This window comes from Schistocerca serialis, chromosome 9, assembly GCF_023864345.2.
Source record: "Schistocerca serialis cubense isolate TAMUIC-IGC-003099 chromosome 9, iqSchSeri2.2, whole genome shotgun sequence".
Lineage (NCBI taxonomy): Eukaryota > Metazoa > Arthropoda > Insecta > Orthoptera > Acrididae > Schistocerca > Schistocerca serialis.
Window position 1 is genome coordinate 249,019,179 of NC_064646.1, and position 15,125 is coordinate 249,034,303.

Genomic DNA, 15,125 nt, shown 5'->3' on the forward strand with positions numbered 1-15,125 from the left:
TCACATCCGTCACAATTTCGTGACGACCGAGGCAATATCTGGACACGACAAGGCTATTCTTACAACGCAAATCGTAAGCAAAACAGACACCACCCATATGACAACCACTGGCAGAGTAGTAATAATCACAGGGAAAGATCGCCTCTTCGTGGTAGTGAGTGTGACAGAGACAATCAGAGAAACAGACAATATGGGAAGCGAAATAATTATTATCAAGGGACAACAGGATTGGATAGGATTTTTTTTTTTTTCGGGAACAAATGTTGAAATCAGAGGAGAGACGTATGGAATGAAGATTTGGGTTGGACTGCAGCACCAAACGTTACACTGAAAACGAACCCTGCCCTTTCCTTTTGTGTTATTCCGCTATGTGTTTGTGTACCCTTATATATTTGTGTTTTTCCTATCTTTATTTGTTTAGCTAATAAGATTTATGTTGTAGAATTTTTCTTATACTAAGCTACATTCACTATGATGAGGAATACTGTTATCCTCAAATATAATTTGCATAAATAATATGTTATTTACTTTTTAAAGATGTTTAGACATTATTTTCGAAAGCTATTCTGATCTTCTGTGTATTTACTTATGTCATAATTCCTGTAACACTGATGTATATATTTATTTCTATTCTTTTGTAAAGCCTGTATTACTACAAATGTTACCTGTGTTATTATGTTTTTTTAATGATGTTTTCTGTATCTTCATCAAAGTAAGTAACTTGTAAGCACTCATTTCAGTGCGCACATTTCTGTTGGTCATAGTATATGCACAATATGTGAGAAGTTGGGACTGTTAGTGTTTGCACGTGTGTTGATAATTCAGCAAGGGACTGGTTAACAGCATTGCTGGTTCTAAGAACATTTCAAAAAAAAATTTTTGTGAGTGCACAAGTGGTGGTTTATGGACTTGCTATATTATCCACAAGACTCTTGGATGGTGATTGTGCACCGGCACAGTCGCAACGGGTGGCTGCTAGCAATCTCTACAAGCACTACTGTGGGTCTGCACCTTTGGTGACCCACCAATACCATTATCTCTACAAGGACTACAGTGGGTCCGCACCTCTGATGGCCGACCATTACCATACACTCTACCAGGACTACAGTGGGTATATCATGAACTGATATATATATATATATATATATATATATATATATATATATATATATGATGACTTTTGAATATTATTAAGGTAAATACATTGTTTGTTCCCTATAAAAATCTTTCATTTGCTAACTATGCCTATCAGTAGTTAGTGCCTTCAGTAGTTAGAATCTTTTATTTAGTTGGCAGTATTGGTGCTCGGTGTATTGCAGTAGTTCAAGTAACGAAGATTTTTGTGAGGTAAGTGATTCATGAAAGGTATAGGTTATTGTTAGTCATGGCCATTCTTTTGTAGGGATTATTGAAAGTCAAATTGCGTTGCGCTAAAAATATTGTGTGTCAATTTAATGCTGATCAGAATAAGTAAAGAGAGAAATATCTGAGTACGTTCAGTTCCGCTCAGCTGTTTGAAAATTAAATAACGTAAGAGGTTTATCAGCATAGTGATTCATTAATTTTTCTAACGGGATGTATCAATTTAACACCCCAAATGCCCTGAGGAATCGGTGCGTCAGTGACTGCCCTTCCCGGTCCTCTAAATTTGTCACCTGTAGAGCATCTCAGGGATGCAATTTGTTGGTGGAGGGCAGGGGGTATACGTTCCAAAATAAATGGCTGTGACGACTATGGGACTTAACATCTGAGGTCATCAGTCCCCTAGAACTTAGAACTACGTAAACCTAACTAACCTAAGGACATCACACACATCCATGCCCGAAGCAGGATCCGAACCTGCGACCGTAGCCGTCGCGCGGTTCCAGACTGTAGCGCCTAGAACCGCTCGGTCACTCCGGCCGGCATATAGGTTCCAGCCAGAAATATTCATCAGTTGACAGCATATGTTTACGTCGTGGTAGAAATTCGTCAAGAAGCCATTTAGAGGCAGTTCTTCATGCCACAACGAAATACAATAGCGTACTCGTGGCCGCGGAAGTAATACCTAATACTTACATTGATAATGCAAATCAATCCTGAAAGGAATAAAAGTTCAAGAATTTTTCAGGAAACAGCAGTTTCACAGCACTTTATTGTTTCAATTTTATGTACTTGTATTGCATTCTTTGCGACAAGACTGGGTGTAAACCGGTTCTCAGGCACTCTTCGTTGTAATCAGCCAAACAACTTACATCACTGACCACAGTCTAAAATTGCGCTGTGTTAAATTCTTTTATATGACGAGCATCCGCAAAGTTTCAAAAAATGGTTCAAATGGCTCTGAACACTATGGGAGTTAACTTCTGAGGTCAAAAGTCCCCTAGAACTTAGAACTACTTATACCTAACTAACCTAAGGACATCACACACATCCATGCCCGAAGCGGGATTCGAACCTGTGACCGTAGTGGTCGCACGGTTTCAGACTGTAGCGTCTAGACCGCTCGGCCACTCTGGCCGGCCACAAAGTTTCACACAAATCTGAATAGTACTTCTTGGTGTAGTACTTTTCACTTCTGTCAGTGTTTGAGGAAAGCATGCTTTATAGTGGTTCCTTATGGACAGCATATTCAGGAAAAAAATCAGTAAGTAGTTAACAGGAGATGCGAATTAACAATCTGAGTAAATTTTTACGAGGTCGTGATGAAAAATAATATCTCCGAATTTTTAACTCTGTTCTCAATATTGGTTGAGGGAATACATATGCGTATTACTCAGTCGACATTCCCGCTTCCCTGACACAAGATGCTACCCTCACCCGCTAGAGGGTTCCTAATTATAGCGTGTAAGATGGCGATGTGTAACGTAATTATGTCGGTCGTGAGGATGGTGATGATGATGTTTGGTTTGTGGGGCGCTCAACTGCGCGGTCATCAGCGCCCGTACAAAGTCCCAATTGTTACATAGTCCATTTTTTTCACAATCCTATCTAGTCTCTCACACAAATGATGATGATGATGATGATGAAATGATGAGGACAACACGAACACCCAATCCCCAGGCAGAGAAAATCCCCAACCCGGCCAGGAATCGAACCCGAGACCCCGTGATCTAGAGGCAACAACGCTAGCCCCTAGACCACGAGCAACGGACACGATCGTGAGGAACAGTGTGCTGTAGTTGAGATAGCATCTGTGCTCTAGGCGTAGCGTTTTTGAGTAAAGGTAGCACACGTGGGCTAGGGGTAAAGTCTGTGATCAGTAATTAAAACGTCCTTGGTTCCGGGTTCGAACCTCGCCATCGCTTAAGTCTTGAAAACTAATCAGCATGGCGGCCACAAACTTACGGCATAAGAAGTCACTCTCAATCTGCCAAAGTTCTTTTCGAAGAGGTCGGATGGAAAATATCATCCATAGAACGTGGAAGAATTCAAGAGCTAACAAGTGCGAGAATTATCGCACAATCAGCTTAACAGCTCATGCATCTAAGTTGCTGTCAAGAGTAATGTACAGAAGAATGGAAAACAAAATTTAGGATTTGTTAGACGACAATCAGTTTGGATGCAGTAACGCTAAAGGCACCAGAGAGACAATTCTGACGTCGCGGTTGATAATGGAAGCAAGATTAAAGGAAAATCAAGTTCATTGGATATGTTGACCTGGTAAAAGCGTTAGACAATTTGAAATGGTGCAGGATATTCGAAATTCTGTGGAAAGTTGGAAGACCAAGAACGAAGAGCTCGGATTAAAAAAAAGGGCGTAATTGAGTGATGCAGTCTTTCGCCCCTACCGCTCAATCTGTACATTGATGAAGCAATGGTGGAAATAAAAGAAAGGTTCAGGAGTGGAAATAAAATGCAAGATGAAAGGATGTCAATGACACGATTCGCTGATGATATTGCTATCCTCAGTGAACGCGAAGAAGAATTACATGATCTTTTTAATGGAATGAAAAGTTTAATGACTACAGAATATGGACTTATGGACTAGAGAGTATAACGGCCGCGTGGGGTAGCCGCGTGGTCTAGGGGCACCTTGTCACGGTCCGCGTGGCTCCCCCCCCCCCCCCCCCCCCCCTTGGAGGTTCGAGTCCTCCCTCGGGCATGGATGTGTGTGTTGTCCTTAGCTTAAGTAAGTGTAAGTTAGATTAAGTGGTGTGTAAGCTTAGGGACAGATGACTTCAGCAGTTTGATCCCATAAGACCTTACCACAAATTTCCATATGAGTAACTCGTGGGGGCCGCTTGAAACTAGTTAGGAGAAAACTGATGACTGAAAAAAAAGGATAGCGGGAGAATTCAATCTTCACCACGACAGTACCAGGCCACACAGGAGCGCTGCGACAGCAGCAACAATCCACCGACGCCTCGAGTTCGCTGCCGTCGATCATCTTCCATACAGTCGCGACACTTGGCCCCAGCCGATTTGCATCTGTTGCCAGATCTTCACATTGATAGTAATGAAGCGGTGCGTTCAGAGATGAGGTTGTGGCTCCGTCAACGAAGTAAAACGTAAAACGTTCTACAGTTACGGTATCAACGAACTGGTCTCTCGTTGGGAGAAATATGTTCTTCGCCAAAGTGACCATGTTCCGAAATAAATATGTAGACACCAAGAATAAAGATGCACATTTTTAATGAAGTCTGTTTAAAAAGCTTTAAGAGGTATCACGTAAAAAAGTCGGACGATTTCAGCATGAATTCGTAAATGTGCCTCCAGCGGAAATTCTAATTTAATTTGTTAATTTTGTCTGAATCATCCGTCTTCTAACTGGCTTGACGCGGCTTTTCCTGTACCAACCTTTCTATCTCAAAGTATCACATGTAACCCACGTCCTCAATTATTTGCTGGATGTATCCCAATCTCTGGCTTCCTCTATGATTTTTACCCTCTGTCTCTCCCTCTAGTCGCATGGCAGTTATTCCCTGATGTCTTAACAGATACCCTATCGTCGTATCCCTTCTTCTTGTCAGTGTTTTCCTGATTTTCTTTTCCTCGCTGATCTGCGATGAACCTCCTCACAGCACACGTTATTAGCACACCTAGTTGTCAACATTCTTCTCCAGCACCACATTTCAGTTCTTCGATTCTCTTGTTTTCCGGTGTCTATGTTTCACTACCATACAGTCTTGTGCTCCAAACGTATATTCTTAGAAATTCCTTCCTCAGTCCTATCTTTGATAATACACTACTGGCCGTAAACTTTGCTACACCAAGAAGAAATGCAGATGATAAACGGGTATTCATTGGACAAATATATTATACTAGAACTGACATGTGATTACATGTGCATAGATCCTGAGAAATCAGTACCCAGAACAACCACCTCTGGCCGTAATAACGGCCTTGATACGCCTTAGCATGGAGTAAAACAGAGTTTGGATGGCGTGTACAGGTACAGCTGCCCATGCTGCTTCAACACCATACCACAGTTCATCAAGAGTAGTGACTGGCGTATTGGGACGAGCCAGTTGCTCGGCCACCATTGACCAGACGTTTTCAATTGGTGAGAGATTTGGAGAATGTGCTGGCCAGGGCAGCAGTCGAAAATGTTCTATATCCAGAAAGGCCCGTACAGGACCTGCAACATGCGGTCGTGAATTATCCTGCTGAAATGTAGGGTTTCGCAGGGGTCGAATGAAGGGTAAAGCCACGGGTCGTAACACATCTGAAATGTAACGTCCACTGTTCAAAGTGCCGTCAATGTGAACAAGAGGTGACCGAGACGTGAAACCAATGGCACCCCATACCACCACGCCGGGTGATACGCCAGTATGGCGATGACGAATACACGATTCCAATGTGCGTTCACTGCGATATCGCAAAACACGGACGCGACCGTCATGATGCTGTAAACAGATATTTATACTGTAAAATGACGTTTTGCCATTTGTGCATCCAGGTTCGTCGTTGAGTACACCATCGCAGGCCCTCCTGTCTGTGATGCAGCGTCAAGGGTAACCGCAGCCATGGTCTCCGAGCTGATAGTCCATGCTACTGCAAACGTCGTCGAACTGTTCGTGTAGATGGTTGTTGTCTTGTAAACGTCCCCATCTGTTGACTCACGGATCGAGACGTGGCTGCACGATCCGTTACAGCCATGCGGATAAGATGCTTGTCATCTCGACTGCTAGTGATACGAGGCCGTTGGGATCCAGCATGGCGTTCCGTATTACCCTCCTAAACCCACCGATTCCATATTCTGCTAACAGTCATTGGATCTCGCCCAATGCGAGCAGCAATGTCGCGATACAATAAACCGCAATCGCGATAGGCTACAATCCGACCTTTATCAAAGTCGGAAAAGTGGTGGTAAGCATTTTTCCTCGTTACACGAGGCATCACAACAACGTTTCGCGAGGCAAAGCCGGTCAACTGCTGTTTGTGTATGAGAAATCGGTTGGAAACTTTTCTCATGTCAGCACGTTGAAGGTGTCGCCACCGGCGCCAACCTTGTGTGAATGCTCTGAAAAGCTAATCATTTGCATATCACAGCATCTTCTTCCTGTCAAATTTCGCGTCTTTGGCACGTCATCTTCGTGGTGTAGCAATTTTAATGGCCAGTAATGTAGTAGACTTCTCTTGCCCGGGAATCTTTTTGCCAGTGCTTGTCTGTTTTTATGTGCCACGTGCTGCTTCCGTAATGGGTTATTTTGCTGCCTAGGTACCAGAATTTCATAACTTCATCTACTTCGTGATAACTACCCTGATGTGAAGTTTCTTGCTGTTCTGATTTCTGATACTTCTTATTACTTTTATCTTTCTTCGATTAACTCTCAATCTATATTCTGTACGCATTAGACTGTTCATTCCGTTCAGCAAGTCCTGTAAGTCTTCTTCACTCCCACAGAGGACAGTAACTGCATCAGCAAATCTTATCATCGACATGGTTTCATCTTCAATTTTAATTTCACTATTGAACATTTATTTCCGTCATTGCTTTTTCGGTATGTAGGTTCAAAAGTAGGGGCGAAAGCCTACATCGCTGACGTACACCATTTTTAAACCGAGCATTTCGTTTTTGGTCTTCCACTTTTACTGTTCCCTCTTGGCACTTGTACATACGATATATTACCTGTCGTTAACTATAACTTACTCCTATTTTTCTGAGACTTTCGAACGTATTTCACCATTTAACGTTGTCAGAAGCTTTTTCCAGGTCGACATTCTCTTTGCACGTGTCTTGATTTTTCTTTAGTCTTGCTTCCATTATCAACAGTAACGTCAACATCTAGTGCCTTTGCCTTTCCTAAAGCCAAACTGATAGTCATCTGACACATTCTCAGTTTTCTTTTCCTTTCGTTTGTGTATTATTCTTGAGCAACTTAGATGCATGAACTGCCAACTCTTGGAATATTTGGAACTGTTTGGATGATATTTTTACAAAAGTCAGATGGTACATCGTCAGACTCATACATATTCTACACATCAACGCGAATAGTCGTTTTGTTGCCGCTTTACTCATGAATTCTGATGGAATGTTGTGTATCACTTGAGCCGTATTTGACCTTAAGCCTTTCAGAGCTATTTTAAATTCTGAGTCTAATACTGGATCTCCTATGCCTTTTATATTGACTCACTTTTTTTTCTTCTGTCATATCAGACAAGTCTTCCACCTCATAGGTCTTCAATCTACTCTTTCCACCTACATCTACACGCAAATCACACGTAAGTGTCTATTAGCTCTCTCCTCTGCATTTAACAGTGGAAATTCCGTTGCAATCTTATTGTTACCACCCTTGCTTTTAATTTCACCGATGACTGTTTTGGCTTTTGCATATGCTGAGTCAGCCCATCCGACAGTTATTTCGTTTTCCATTTCTTCGAATTTTTCATGCAGCCATTTCGCCTTTGCTTACCTGCACTTCGTGTTTATTTCACTTCTAAGCGACTTGTGTTTCTGTATTCCCTGAACATTTTTGTACTTCCTTCTTTCATCAGTCAACTGATGTATTTCTGCTGCTAGCCATAGTTTCTTCGCAGTTTCCTTGTTTGTTCTTATGTTTTTCCTTCCAACTTGTAATCGCCCTTTTGAGAGATGTCCGTTCCTCTTCAACTGTACTGGCTACTGAGCTACTTATTATCGCAGTGTGTATAGCCTTACAGAACTTCAAACGTGTATTCGCCATTACTGGCTCAAATTTGATATAGAACTCAGTCTTTCTCCTCTTTCATTCCTAGTACCAAGCTTATATTTTCCCGTAAACCTTCCTACTACCCCTTCATCTACAACCGCATTACAGTCCACCATGACTATTAGATTTTCATCTCTCTTTACGTATTGAACTACTCGCTCGATATCCTCATATACCTTGTTTGTCTCTTCGTCTGAAGCATGGGACGTTGGTATGTATACCTGGACTATCGTTGTCGATGTTAGTTTGCTGTCGATTCTGATGAGATCAACTGCATCACCGAACTATTCACAGCAACACTCTCTCTGTCCTGCCTTTCCATTCATAACGAGTGCTAGTCCCGTTATAACATTTTCTGCTCTGTATTCAGGCCTTCAGCCGAGTTTGTTTCAAAATCTGTGGCTTTAATATGCAAATCCTTGTCAGTAAGGTTTCTCATTAATTATCTTGATTCGTTAAAATGGCCTTTAGCCGTACTGTGTAAATGCTGATCTTAAGGTTTGCCTTTGTTGAATAATTGTTTGGGCCTTCAGCCGTTAAGATACTTCAAGTTTTCTTAAGATGTTTTTCTGTTGTACTGTGTAAAAGCTTATCTTTAAAGTCTCACTTTTATTATGTAAAGAAACTTTTTTATTGGGCTTTCAGAGGATGAATTATATTGAATTTTCCTTAATGCGGCCTTTAGCCAGAATTTGTAAATACTTGGCTTTTAAAGAATTTCCGTAGCTGATCTGAAAAATACCATTTTCTGCTGCTGTTGGCATTACCCCATACTCATATCTCTAGAAATTCTCATCTTATTTCCATTTCACTAACTACACTTCTGACATTCCACGCCCAGACTCGCAAAACATCATCGTTACGTTAGTTATTCAATCGTTTTGTTATTGTTACCTCTTACTTGGCAGTCCCCTCCCGGAGAGCTAAATGGGGGACTATTCCAAAATCTTCTCCCAATACAGAAACCATCATGATGCTTTATCAGTTACAGGCCACATGTGCTCTAGAGACACAATGGAAACTAATCACAGGTTAGTCTCAGCAACCATGCGGAATGCAAATGAGCGTGGTTCTCTAATACAAATTCCGCATAAGAAACCCTGGTGTCTTAAACTGACCCTTTTGCGATTTCTGCATGAAGCGCTAGCTTCAATAGCTAGCTAGTAATCTAATAGATTGATCAATAAGGAAATATCCTTTCCACAAAAATGATTCTCAGGAAAAAGGGTAGGGATGTCTGATGAAGTGATAAATGCTATCCTACCATCACACTAATGTACTTTTTGACTTAATATATTATTACAGCAGAGCAAAATTTTTAGAATAACCATTGTCATGACAAAAGTACAAACTAATCTGCAAACAGAGAATAAGTGACAGAGTTGTGGCAAATCCCTCTACCTGTTTATACTGCACAGAACCCTCCTAAATTCCTCTGGTGAGAATGAAGAGGCGAGAAGATGAAAAATAAAAGACGAATTGAATTAAGGAATCGTAAATCGGATACCATGGCCCGCTACTACCTATCAAGGTGAAGCGGTATGTTAAATGCAAAACCTAAAAAGCCCCGAGCTGTTATTCTGGGAGCTCTAACAGCAGATCAGAACACCACAAGCCGGAGCCCCGTGTATTACCGACCAAATATTGCACGTCGACGCCTCGCTGACAGCGACTGAGAGATAAAGGCGGCTGAGCCCCAAACAACTAGCCTCCAATCAATGCGCGTCCTCAAAAACTATGAGTACTGTCCGGATGACCGTACAAGCAAACAACTTTTAGAAATTCTCTGCGGCAGGAGTGGCGGTGTGACACGATCCACTAACACGACGGTCACGAAGCAAGTCCCTGAGAGTTACTCCTCTACAGCACAAAGTGAGATAAAAGACGGTAATCTCTAGCTGACATCACTGTCGTCTAGGCAATCTCAGCTGTTGTAAGGAGCTTATTCTCGAAGCTTCTCCGTGTTTCCGGCGCTAACGCTGTTAGGGACTTTCGGTGCCACACCGAAGGTTCGCCTGGAGTTGGGTGGCCGCTTCCGCAAAATGTTACTAAAAGAGCCCACAGTTTGTAGCGCCGAGCCATGTCCTGTTTGTTCATGGCACGCTCCTCTTGCCAATAAACGGCTTTCTGCTGTCGTGACGACTGAGAGAGTTCATTGCCCCGTTCTCTGAATCGTGAAATCAAGGAAGGTGCCGCCGCTAGCACTTGAACACAAAGGCCGAAGGTCCACGATGGTCCTCGTCAGCGGTCACTGGTCTGTCACACAGAAAGAACAGACGCCATACATGCACATAACTGATTCCCCTCTATCCATCACATTCAGTGCAGATGCACAATTACGTCCGACCTCCTGCGGGAATCTCGAAGTAACGAGCATAGAGGACATGGACAGGAACTGCAGATAGTTGACGCTATGTGGGAATGAGGGTCGTCGGGAAGCATGCCGCGATATATATATATATATATATATATATATATATATATATATATATATTATAATAATAATAATTTTTTCATAATGCGGGGCCACAGCCATAATATATTTCTTTAAATACAGTACCGCCATTAGACGTTTATTTGCAGTGTTACATTTAGGCTTACATGACCATGATTTCGGCTTCGAAGTGCCATTATCAAGTGTTTTAAGTGTTATAAAGTGCCTAAGATGGCATACTCTCGTATTTAAAATACGTGTCTAATAGTGTATTTTAAATACGAGAATATGCCATCTTAGTCACTGTATAACACTTAAAACACTTGATAATGGCACTTAAAAGTCGAAATCGTGGTCGTGTAAGCCTAAATGTAAAACTGCAAATAAACAACAGTCTAATGGTGGTACTGACTTTAAAGAAACATGCCGAAGTAATCCTTGGAACTGCCATAAACACTGTGTCCGAACGGCGCGCTGGTTAACGCAATATCCTAGGAAGCAGGAGATCCCATGTTGGAATCCCAGTCTGGACTCATTTTCACTCGTTGCTGCTGTTGCAGCACAAAGTCCTGATGCAGCTGAAATCATTAGTCCCTTCCATTCCCTTTCCTTTCCTCTCTGCCCCCTCCTCCTTCATTTTACGTAAAATGTATCACACGTGCTGATTCCACGTGGTTTCTGTTCTTTCGGAAATAGCACGAGACATGCGCCGCGCTAAACAAGCATACCACAAACTCTCGATTTTCACACTATCTCACTTTGTACGCCACTCCATAACCGACGCACCGATGAAAACTTGATTACTAGCATGATGGCCCTCAGGGAGGCGGAGCAGTGATCATGCTCACACATCAAAGAAATCGGGACGTTGAAGAATAATTAATCGTACCCGTTCGGGTTAACCGAGCGAGGTGGTGCAGTGGTTAGCACACTGGACTCGCATTCGGGAGGACGACGGTTCAATCCCGTCTCCGGCCATCCTGATTTAGGTTTTCCGTGATTTCCCTAAATCGTTTCAGGCAAATGCCGGGATGGTTCCTTTGAAAGGGCACGGCCGATTTCCTTCTCAATCCTTCCCTAACCCGAGCTTGCGCTCCGTCTCTAATGACCTCGTTGTCGACGGGACGTTAAACACTAACGACCACCACCACCACCACCTGTTCGGGTTGGCTGTGAGCCGTGCGCGGCTCGTGGTCATGCCGTTTATTGCTCGTCATCTTGTTGTGGTTCTGTGGCCTCATTTTTCTTTTAATTCGATTGACTGGCGTCACCAGGTTGCTGGTTTGCTTGCCCGTGAGTGGCAGCAGCAGCTCTTATCGATAAGTGCACTGTCGTACTATCTTTGGAGCGACCGCTAGTACTTCCGGGTCGTCGTCTGTCGGGAGTTCAGTCGGGACGCAGTAGAAGTGAAGTTCAGTCGGGGGAATGACCAGCAGTACAGTTGGGGACGGAGCGCCAGTGAGCTGCGGACACCCAGTGCCCGCCGACCGCTGTCGACACACATGAACTGTCCGACGGAAGGAGACTGAAGCGAGACGACCGTTGGTTGGTCGTTCAGATGATCGTCTCTTCGGGCGGTGTGTATTTGGTATTTTGACCGCTTCTGGGCCTCTTCCCTTGGTCATCTTGCCGGATGTGGGTTGGTTCCTTCCTTGTGTAGAGATGTCGTGGCCAATGGGCAAGAGTTACCTCTGCATGGTTGGTGTTGTGGCGTAACAAGACAGCTACGCCACACTGAAGTAGCCGAAAGGCATGCGTAATCTCACTTAGGCTAGAGAAAGGTCTGAAACAGGATACTTATTGAATGATATAAAGAAAAGTACGTAGCTGCTATTACTTAACTTTTAATCCTTGTTGTATACATCGTTCTTGATGAGACATTTCATACGATAACTATCAAACTATGTAAAGCTAATGGCGCCTTGCTAGGTCGTAGCCATGGACTTAGCTGAAGGCTATTCTAACTGTCTCTCGGCAAATGAGAGAAAGGCTTCGTCAGTGTAGTTGCTAGCAATGTCGTCCGTACAACTGGGGCGAGTGCTATTCCGTATCTCGAGACCTGCCTTGTGGTGGCGCTCGGTCTGCGATCACACAGTGGCGACACGCGGGTCCGACATGTACTAAATGGACCGCGGCCGATTTAAGCTACCACCTAGCAAGTGTGGTGTCTGGCGGTGACACCACAGTTGGGTCCGAGCCAATATACTCGGGTCGCCGTGTCTCCGAATTCCAAACGGACATCGAGTTGAGTCGGGTTGGAGCTGCAGTCTGTTTCGGACAGCCAAGACTCGCCCGACCGTTGCCGACACACATAACTTGAGTGGGAACGACCTAGGTTGGTCGATCGGTTGGTCGTCTGATCGGACGAAGAGTATTTGGTCGCCGACCGCTGGTGGAAACTCTCTGTGTGTCGAATTGATTCGCCCTTGTGGTTCCACAGTGATTACTTTCGCGATTGTTCGTCTTCTTGTGCAAGTGTGTTTACGTGGAACCGTGTGTAGATTCTGTGATTTCCACTGAGTAGACAAATGCTGTCTGCGTACTGGAGTAGGCAGTTGGTCGGTTGCGACAGAGGGACTTGATTAAGTTGTTGGTTGGTTCTTCAGCCGTCTCTAGGTCGTGTTGGGACCCGATTGTTTAGTGTAACGCTTGGCTGCCGGTCTCGCCTAAACGGTTGTTAGAGTTTCCTCCCCAGGCCGACCCTTGGAACACTTCTGAGCATCACTCTTTGTTGTTTATGATTGTCATTTTATTTTGTCGCAGGTACTGTGCCAGGCCTTCAGCCGTGTATTAATGTTGTGTGTTTTATGTTTAGTATACGGCCTTCAGCCGAACTTCATGACAACTATTTTAAGATTAGGCCTTCAGCCGTGTTTCATTTAAAATTCTTGTTTGCTATGTATTGGCCTTCGGCCGCGTTTGTTTCAAAATCGGTGGCTTTAATGGCTCTGAGCACTATGGAACTTAACTTTCATCAGTCCCCTAGAACTTAGAACTACTTAAACCTAACTAAGCTAAGGACATCACACACATCCATGCCCGAAGCAGGATTCGAACCTGCGACCGTTGCGGTGGCGCGGATCCTAGAACCGCTCGGCCACACCGGCCGGCTGTGGCATTAATATGTAAATCCTTGTCTGGAAGGTTTCTCTTTAATTATCTTGAATCCTTAAAATGACCTTCAGCCGTACTATGTAAATGCTTATCGTAAGGTTTGTCTTTAATTATTTTGAATAATTGTTCGGGCCTTCAGCCGTTAAGAGACTTCAAGTTTTCTTAAGATGTTTTTCTGTTGTACTGTGTAAAAGCTTATCTTTAAAGTCTCTCTTATAAAGAATTTTTTTTATTAGGCTTTGAGCCGAAGAATTATCTCGCTTTTTCCTTAATACGACCTTTAGCCGGAATTTGTAAATGCTTGGTTTTTAAAGAATTTCCTTAGCTGAGCTGAAATATTATTTCGGCCTTTAGCCGAGAAGATATTGTAATTTTACTTAAGTAAGGCCTTCCACCGTTACTCTAAATCCTGGTGTTTTAAAAGCAATCATTTAAACTTTTTCTGGAGAAGTTCTTGGGCCCTCAGCCGTGAATTGATCTTTGTTGTTTTAAAGAGGAAACTGTGCATTGGTTTGAGGAATAAAGTTGTGTGTGTTCTAGTGTAGCTAACAGTAATTGACTTTGGTCCCTTTCCACAACCTGATCCGTTCTGTCCTGCGAAAACAGATTTCAGGCTGCATGTCGCTTGATTGTCTCCCACAGAGAAAAGAAATAGGTGTACCTAAATAAATAATATAGAATTAGTCTAGAAAGACATTACAGTATCCCTATATACAACACAAAATTTTGGACACATAGACCTTAATTCCAAACAAACAAACAAAAATGCATCACATGCATACAACACAACAAATGCTTATTCTAAAAATTGCTTAATGTGGCACAGATTATGGTGCTCGATTGACTTCTTTGACGCAAGGGATTCCAATTCAAGTGCGTTTGCATGGGCAATACTCCTCATGCAGAAAGGCCCGTTGTAAACGAAAAGGTATTTGTGGCACTTTTGTTGCCATTTATTCGAGAGACAGTTGGACCTGACAAGCAAAACTGAATTGGTTAAGGGCGTCTTCGACAACCTTTCTTGTGCTGCACCCGTGACCTCGGCGGAAAGTCTACAATATTTCTGTTTAGATCCTGTGGCTGCGTGTTGCGGAGCATATTCACCGGTGCCAGACGTGTGACACCATGGGGAGCCTCGTTTAATACATCCTGGAACCTGGAACTCTTTCAGGAAGACGTTCCAGGAAGTACGTTGTTTCGAGCACTTTATCCTCGATAGATTGCCTAGCTCCTTCATAACCCGTTCTGCGTGACTGGAGCTCGGATGTTGGGAGGATATAAGGACAGGCCTGTGAACACAAGTATGCGACATTTCCTCCTCTTGGTCTGACGCAGAAGTCCCATCGGGTCTGCTGAGTCAATGTGTTTCAATTTGCAAGGTACAATGGGGTATAGGGGTGCTTACAAACTTGTCGATGTTTATTTCGCATTCTGACAATCTTTGCAGATGGACAGATTGCGCC

The 15,125-nt window shown here is 43.3% G+C and overlaps 1 non-coding gene across 1 annotated transcript; it reads left to right on the forward strand.

Moving 5' to 3' along the window:
* Positions 1 to 11,453: 11,453 nt before the first annotated feature.
* Positions 11,454 to 11,526, forward strand: Trnaa-cgc (transfer RNA alanine (anticodon CGC)). Its single transcript has one exon. It is a non-coding gene; the product is annotated as a tRNA-Ala (tRNA).
* Positions 11,527 to 15,125: the final 3,599 nt, after the last annotated feature.